This window comes from Nomascus leucogenys, chromosome 11, assembly GCF_006542625.1.
Source record: "Nomascus leucogenys isolate Asia chromosome 11, Asia_NLE_v1, whole genome shotgun sequence".
NCBI lineage: Eukaryota > Metazoa > Chordata > Mammalia > Primates > Hylobatidae > Nomascus > Nomascus leucogenys.
The window spans coordinates 102,961,645-102,968,717 of NC_044391.1; positions in this window are offsets into that span (position 1 = coordinate 102,961,645).

Genomic DNA, 7,073 nt, shown 5'->3' on the forward strand with positions numbered 1-7,073 from the left:
CTGAATCCTTTGTAAAAGTTAGATTTTTAAGTAGGGGTGAATATCCTTTTGGGAGAGGGAATGGAAGGGTAGAAGAAGAGGGGGAAAGGACAGAGCAATATATATACATACATATATATATATACACACACACTCTTTGTGTTTGAAGGCCTCTGTGTCTTGGCTTCTCACTATGTTAAATCCCTATTATAAAACTTATCTTCACAAAGCCTATTATAGTATTCTGAGAACAAATTGGACCATGAATAACTTAGTTGGAAGTGTAGATTATTTTCTACTCAGGGGAAGTTAGAGATGACAACAGCTTAACTAAAAGAATAGTGATTAATCTTAAATAGATGGATTTCAAAGTTTCACTCTTGATAAAGAGTACCTTTGATATTTCCCCTCTTCAGAATCACGTTTCCACTCTCTTTGTATTAAGAATTGTCCAAGTGATTACACTCTCCCCCTAATACAGCTCAAACTGTAGATCATTTTTTTTCCAGGTTGTTAATCTGTCAGAGAGGTGACCAGAAAGACACTCTACTTCCTGTTGGGTAAATCGATGATTCCAAAGTGGTACTAGGCTTAGATACAAAAGTCAATGATAAGAATATCTTGCATAAATCATAGCTTCTCACTTAGATAAAATTCTTATTTAAGATTTTTTAATTTGCTTAATGCCCTATAGCTTACAAAGCACTTTTTAAATCATAATTTTGTTTAATCCTTAGAATAATGTTATAAGATAAACAAAACTCATCAATCCCATTTTACCTGTGATTGCACACTGTGATTGAGCTAATACATGGAAGAATTGAGATACCAACTCAGATTTTGTAGCTTCTGTTTCAAGTGATTAACCTGTAGCAACAGGCTTTTGAATTATTTTTGTGTTCTATATCCCTGAAGATCAAGATTTTGTATTAAAGAGCCAAGATTTTATACCTCACAAATTAAAAACTTAAAAGACATGACTGAAAAGAATTCTATTTACTTAAAAGTGAATTTTACCAGTTCTTATTTTTCTTTCTATATATATGTTTAAAGGGCCTTTCAGAACTGACGGTTTTAATTTCCAAAAGTTAAACATGGGAAGCTCTATATAAATTAAATAACTACCTGGAATTTAAACCATGTATATAAGAAACATAGATTCTATATTTCAAAATAAAATATAGCATAAGACTTTAGAAGCAGATTCTGCATATTAAGTAATTATTTGAGAATATGCCATTGATAAAGCTCTTGAGTGTTAGAGGTGAGGTTTCCCTTCAATTTTAAAAAACTTTTAAAATCTTTTAACATCTTAGCAAGTCTGGGTAAACAAAGTCATATAGAACTACTTTTGTTCTCTTAGGCTTTTATTTTTGTGTTTAAAAAAAAGGTTTGCGGTCGGGCACGGTGGCTCACGCCTGTAATCCCAGCACTTTGGGAGGCCGAGGCGGGCAGATCACGAGGTCAGGAGATCGAGACCATTCTGGTTAACACGGTGAAAGCCCGTCTCTACTAAAAATACAAAAAATTAGCCGGGCGCAGTGGCGGGCGCCTGTAGTCCCAGCTACTCCGGAGGCTGAGGCAGGAGAATGGCGTGAACCCGGGAGGCGGAGCCTGCAGTGAGCCGAGATTGCGTCACTGCACTCCAGCCTGGGCGACAGAGCGAGACTCCGTCTCAAAAAAAAAAAAAAAAAAGGTTTGCAAAATACTCTGGGAATAATAATAAAAGGATTATTAACTTGACATTAATGTAACCTATCTAAACATTACAGAAATCAAGAAATACAGATAGACGACATTATTTTATTCTTCTTAGGTTTTTAATTATATTGCTTTAAACATGTAATGCGGGCAGTGTAGATGTTAATATGGAAATTCTTATTTTTTATTTCTTAAATTATATAAAATTAAATTAGTCATTTTATATATATTTAAATTAATGCTTTTGCCCTTGAATTATTCTAGCAGCCAGAAAAATCTAGTTAAGCTTGTTAGCATTAGACAAAATAAAAAAGTGTAGAGAAAAAGAAAAGTGACCGTTCTGATATCAATAATGACATATTATAACCTTTTTTTGTACTAAAGTTTTTCTACAAAAACATGACATTAAACTAAGGATTGTTCATTTTGATGTGCAGGTTAATGTTCAAGTCTCCAAATACAAACTTCTAGTGTCTGCTCCACTTGTGTGCAAATCAGGAAATGCAAAAATAAGGTCTCTTGTATTGATAGCTATGTTTGTTAGATAATCTTCAAAATTTTATAATTTCTTATATTACCAATCTCATTCATTTTGTTCATGTGTCTCTTTAACAGCTGTTCAAAACAAGTTTTCTTCTCTTCCTCCTTCCTTCCTTCTGCCCTTCCTTCCCTTCCTTCTCTCTCTTCCCCTTCTCTTTTTTCTTCTTTCTTTCTTGTCCCTCTTCCCTATCCTTCCTTTTTTGATTTCTCCTCTTTTCTTCCCTTCTTTCCTACGTTACTCATTAGTTTTTAGGTGTTTTTGTTTTAAAATGCAGGGCAGCTTGGGTTAAGGGGTTATCTAATGCAATATATTTTGCCAGACTGAGGTGCTGAACAATGAAACATTTCAGTTTAAACTTGCATCAAGTCAGAAAACCCTCAAGTACAGTATCAAGACTTTTCTGACAATGAAACTCCAATACTGAATGATCAACTTTTAAAACGTTACAGATTCTGGCAGTTTCCCTCTTGCTATCTTTGTAGTCTTTCTAAGTCATCTAAACTATTGGTTAGTTATGTTAGCTTCTTGTGTTGCAAAGAAAAAGAGCATTTTTAGAAATCTGACAAGAAATTTTGTCAAATTGCTACACATAATTTGTATATAAGTACATAAAAGCACAATACCAGCTAGCATTGAAAAATTTGAATAAGGATCAGAGATTTCTCACTTTTTTCCACCCCTGTCCAATATACTGTGGTATTAAATATTTAATATATGTTCATTCTTTCTCTTCCTCCCCCCAACCCCCACAAAGCTGTTATCAATCTGGACAGATGAATAAATTTTGGCAAAATAAGACTTGTTTAGAATGGTAAGAATTCTTCCTAATAAAGTTTTTAAGCAAGTCAATAGGCATAAAAATGTTCTGTATTCTTCTAAAAGTATGTATCCATGTCTATTTAGAAAATCATAATGCAGGGCCAGGCTTGGTGGCTCACGCCTGTAATCCCAGCACTTTGGGAGGCTGAGGCGGGCAGATCACCTGAGGTCGGGAGTTCAAGACCAGCCTGACCAACACGGAGAAACGCCATCTCTACTAAAAATACAAAAATTAGCTGGGCATGGTGGCGCATGCCTGTAATCCCAGCTACTCGGGAGGCTGAGGCGGGAGAATCACTTGTACCTGGGAGGCGGAGGTTGCAGTGAGTCGAGATGGCACCATTGCACTCCAGCGTGGGCAACAAGAGCGAAACTCCATCTCAAAAAAGAAAAAAGAAAAAAAAAGAAAATCACAATGGATAGTAAAACATTTGGTCAATGACTTGGGTATTGGTTTTTATTATACCAGATTTTTCTCTGTCTTTTAATATTGTGACTACAGTATATTTGAGTGCTGACAAATACAATTTGTGGTTATAGGATTTAATTTACCAGCAAAACCTAGAGCTGTTCTGTTTCTGGTGAGTATTGTCAGGTGTCTGCCATTCATAGAATAAGCATAATTGACAGCCCTCTATAATAGGCATGATGCATTTCTCTAAGTTGTTCACAGATGAATAAAACCAACTCCCTGCCATCATGGAATGATGTGCTAGGTTCTGGGAGGAAGTGTGGATTGGAATTTTAAAATCAAAACAAAACAGAAAAAAAAAAGCTCAAGATTTGGTCCCAGCTCTCCAAGAAAGAGAAATTGGCATGTGTACAAGTTTCTCTTCAGAATGAGCTATGGTAAAGGTGTGAACAAGCACCCGTAAAAATATGGAGAGGTCTAAAGAGAGTTGGAGAAAGTGGGGCTTGAAGAATGGGTAGGGCTGTGATAGACAGTTATGGGACCTTATTCCAGGTGGAAGGGAAAGGCAGAAATGTGAAACTATGCAGAATATGTCTTAGAAAATTATTTAATGAGGCCGGACGTGGTGGTAGCTCACACCTGTAATCCCAGCACTTTGGGAGACCAAGGTGGATTACCTGAGGTCAGGAGTTCGAGACCACCTGGCCAATAAGGTGAAACCCCATCTCTACTAAAAATACAAAAATTAGCCGGGCATGGTGGCACACGCCTGTAGTCCCAGCTACTCGGGAGGCTGAGGCAGGAGAATGGTGTAAACCCGGGAGGTGGAGCTTGCAGTGAGCCAAGATGGCGCCACTGCACTCCAGCCTGGGCAGCAGAGCGAGACTCTGTCTCAAAAAAAAAAAAAAAAACAGAATTATTTAATGGATTCAAAATAAAGTTCCTAGGGCAATATGAGTCTGAATATTATCTACTTTAATAGGTTATCCTATAGCTTTATTCACTAAGGAAATACTATCATCATAAGTGCCATGAAAACATTTTACTAGTGATAAAACATTTAAAGAGTTAAAATTCAGTGAAGAGAAGCAAGTTTTAGAAATCTAGTATTTTGTTCCTAGATCTGGCTGCCTCTGTGTGCCTCCATATCCTCCTCTGGATATATGTTCTCTTATTTGTGAAATAACATTTGCAATATGTTTAACATTTTAAACATATTAAAATGAAGACTCTTATGAAAAAGCAATCACTCTTTTTCAAAGATATTGCATGAGTCACTTCTTATGTGCCATATGTTGCCAGAGCCCCCTTAAAGAGTTACAAATAAGCACTGCATCTTAAACATGTACTTCCCTACTTCCCCCCTTACAGGCCAAGGATATGGAAATAAATCTTCAGTCTAAGTGAAGAAAAAAAAATTTTAACTCTGCCATTCCTTCAGAAGCCCTACATTAATACTTATGCAAGTGAATGAAAAGTTTAGAAATACATTTAAATATGTTTAAAGCCCACAGATATATCTTGCAATCAGGAAGTATCAGCCAATTATACAAAGAACCTCAGAATCTTTGATAAAAAGATAGTAAAAGGCAAAGAAGCAGAGAAGCAGGAAATAAAGACACACTAAATACATTCTAGCAACATCAGAGTCATCCTGTAATAATCAAAATAGTAAACTAATACAAAAGTTTCTGGTGGTGTAAAGCACAAGAGCCCAGAACAAGGATGACTGTTATAAATGCCACTGTTCTTAATATTTAATCTTAAATCGAGTGGAAACTAAATCCTAGACCTAAAGCTTGGAAATCTAGGCCTAAGTAATATTTTTTAGGGGAAATAGGTTGAAATATATTGAACATCAAATTAAAATAAAATTTGAGGCAAATAATGGGGATGAACCCAAAGGTTTGGGAGAGTAAAATAAACACTCATTTTTATTTTATTTTATTTTTTTGAGATGAGGTCTCACTCTGCCACTCAGGCTGAAGTGTAGTGGCATGATCACAGCTCACTGCAGCCTCATACTCCAGGGCTCAAAAGATCCTCATCAGCCTCTTGAGTAGCTGGGACCACAGGCGTGTGCCACCATACATAGCTTTTTTTTTTTTTCTTAATAGAGACAGAGTCTCACTCTGTCACCTAGGCTGGCCTTGAGCTTCCAGGCTCAAGCAATCCTCCCACCTCAGCCTCCCAAAGTGCTGGGATTGCAGGTATAAGCCACTGTGCCCATCTAGAAACACTTGTTTTTATCTGTGGCTGGTTAATCAAGTTGGGAAAAGCACTGGCTAGTTGTTTGGAATCGTATATTCAATTTCAATTTAAGTTTGCTCTGCTATGTATCCTCAAACTATAGCTCTGCCCTAACAGAAGTCTTTTACTTATAGGCTTCTTTCAGTCAGTAAACAAAACTTTTGAGCACTCATATGGGGTGGGTTCTATTGAAAGAAATAGGTGTTGCAATTAAAAGAAAAAGCTGTCAAAGGTGTCACACCTCTTGCCCTCAAAGATACAACAATATGCATATTTAAGACTCTACCTGGCCAGGCGCGGCAGCTCACGCCTGTAATCCCAACACTTTGGGGGGCCAAGGCGGATGGATCACGAGGTCAGGAGATCGAGACCATCCTGGCTAACACAGTGAAACCCCATCTCTACTAAAAAATACAAAAAATTAGCTGGGCGTGGTGGCGGGCACCTGTAGTTCCAGCTACTTGGGAGGCTGAGGCAGGAGAATGGTGTGAACCCAGAAGGCAGAGCTTGCAGCGAGCAGAGATTGGGCCACCGCACTCCAGTCTGGGTGACAGATCGAGACTCCGTCTCAAAAAAAAAAAAAAAGAAAGACTCCACCCAAAATAAGTTATTGACATTGCCTTCAATACCCACTTAAGGACCACTTGTTTCTAAAGCTTTTTCTTTATAATTGCTACAGCTGTATATCAGATATCTGCAGTACCATAACTCTAAACTTGCCTATAGCACTTCAAACAACACAAAAGTGTATGCAAACAGAAGTGAAAATGATATGTAGAATAAAAAGTGAAAGTGCCCTTCCCGGAAGTGTGTATCCTTCCAGATTTCAGAGAGAAAGATGAATATTATGAATTGAAAGAAAGATGATAGACAGATGTAGTTAAGAGCACAGACTTTTAATCTAGACTGTCAAGGTTTGAGTCCCAGCTCTACCATTAATACTTCTACATATATGACCTCAGTTTTCTCATCTATAAAAGTGGGAATGACAACAGCACACAGGACATATCCCTAATCTGAAAATCCAAAATCCAAAATGCTCCAAAATTTGAAACTTTTTGAGCACCAACATGACACCGCAAGTGAAACATTTCATACCTGATCTTGTGATGTGTCACAGTCGAAACTTTGTTTCATGCACAAAATTATTTAAAATATAGTAAAATTTACCTTCAGGCTACTTGTATAAGTAAATGAATTTCATGTTTCAGACATGGGCCCCATCCACAAGATCTCTCATTATGTATATGCAAATATTTCAAAATCCGAAAAGGTCTGAAATTCAAAACACTTCTGCTCTCTGGCATTTCAGGTAAGCTATCCTCAACCTATAGTATCTCATTAGGTTATTGTAAGGATTAGGTAAGTTTA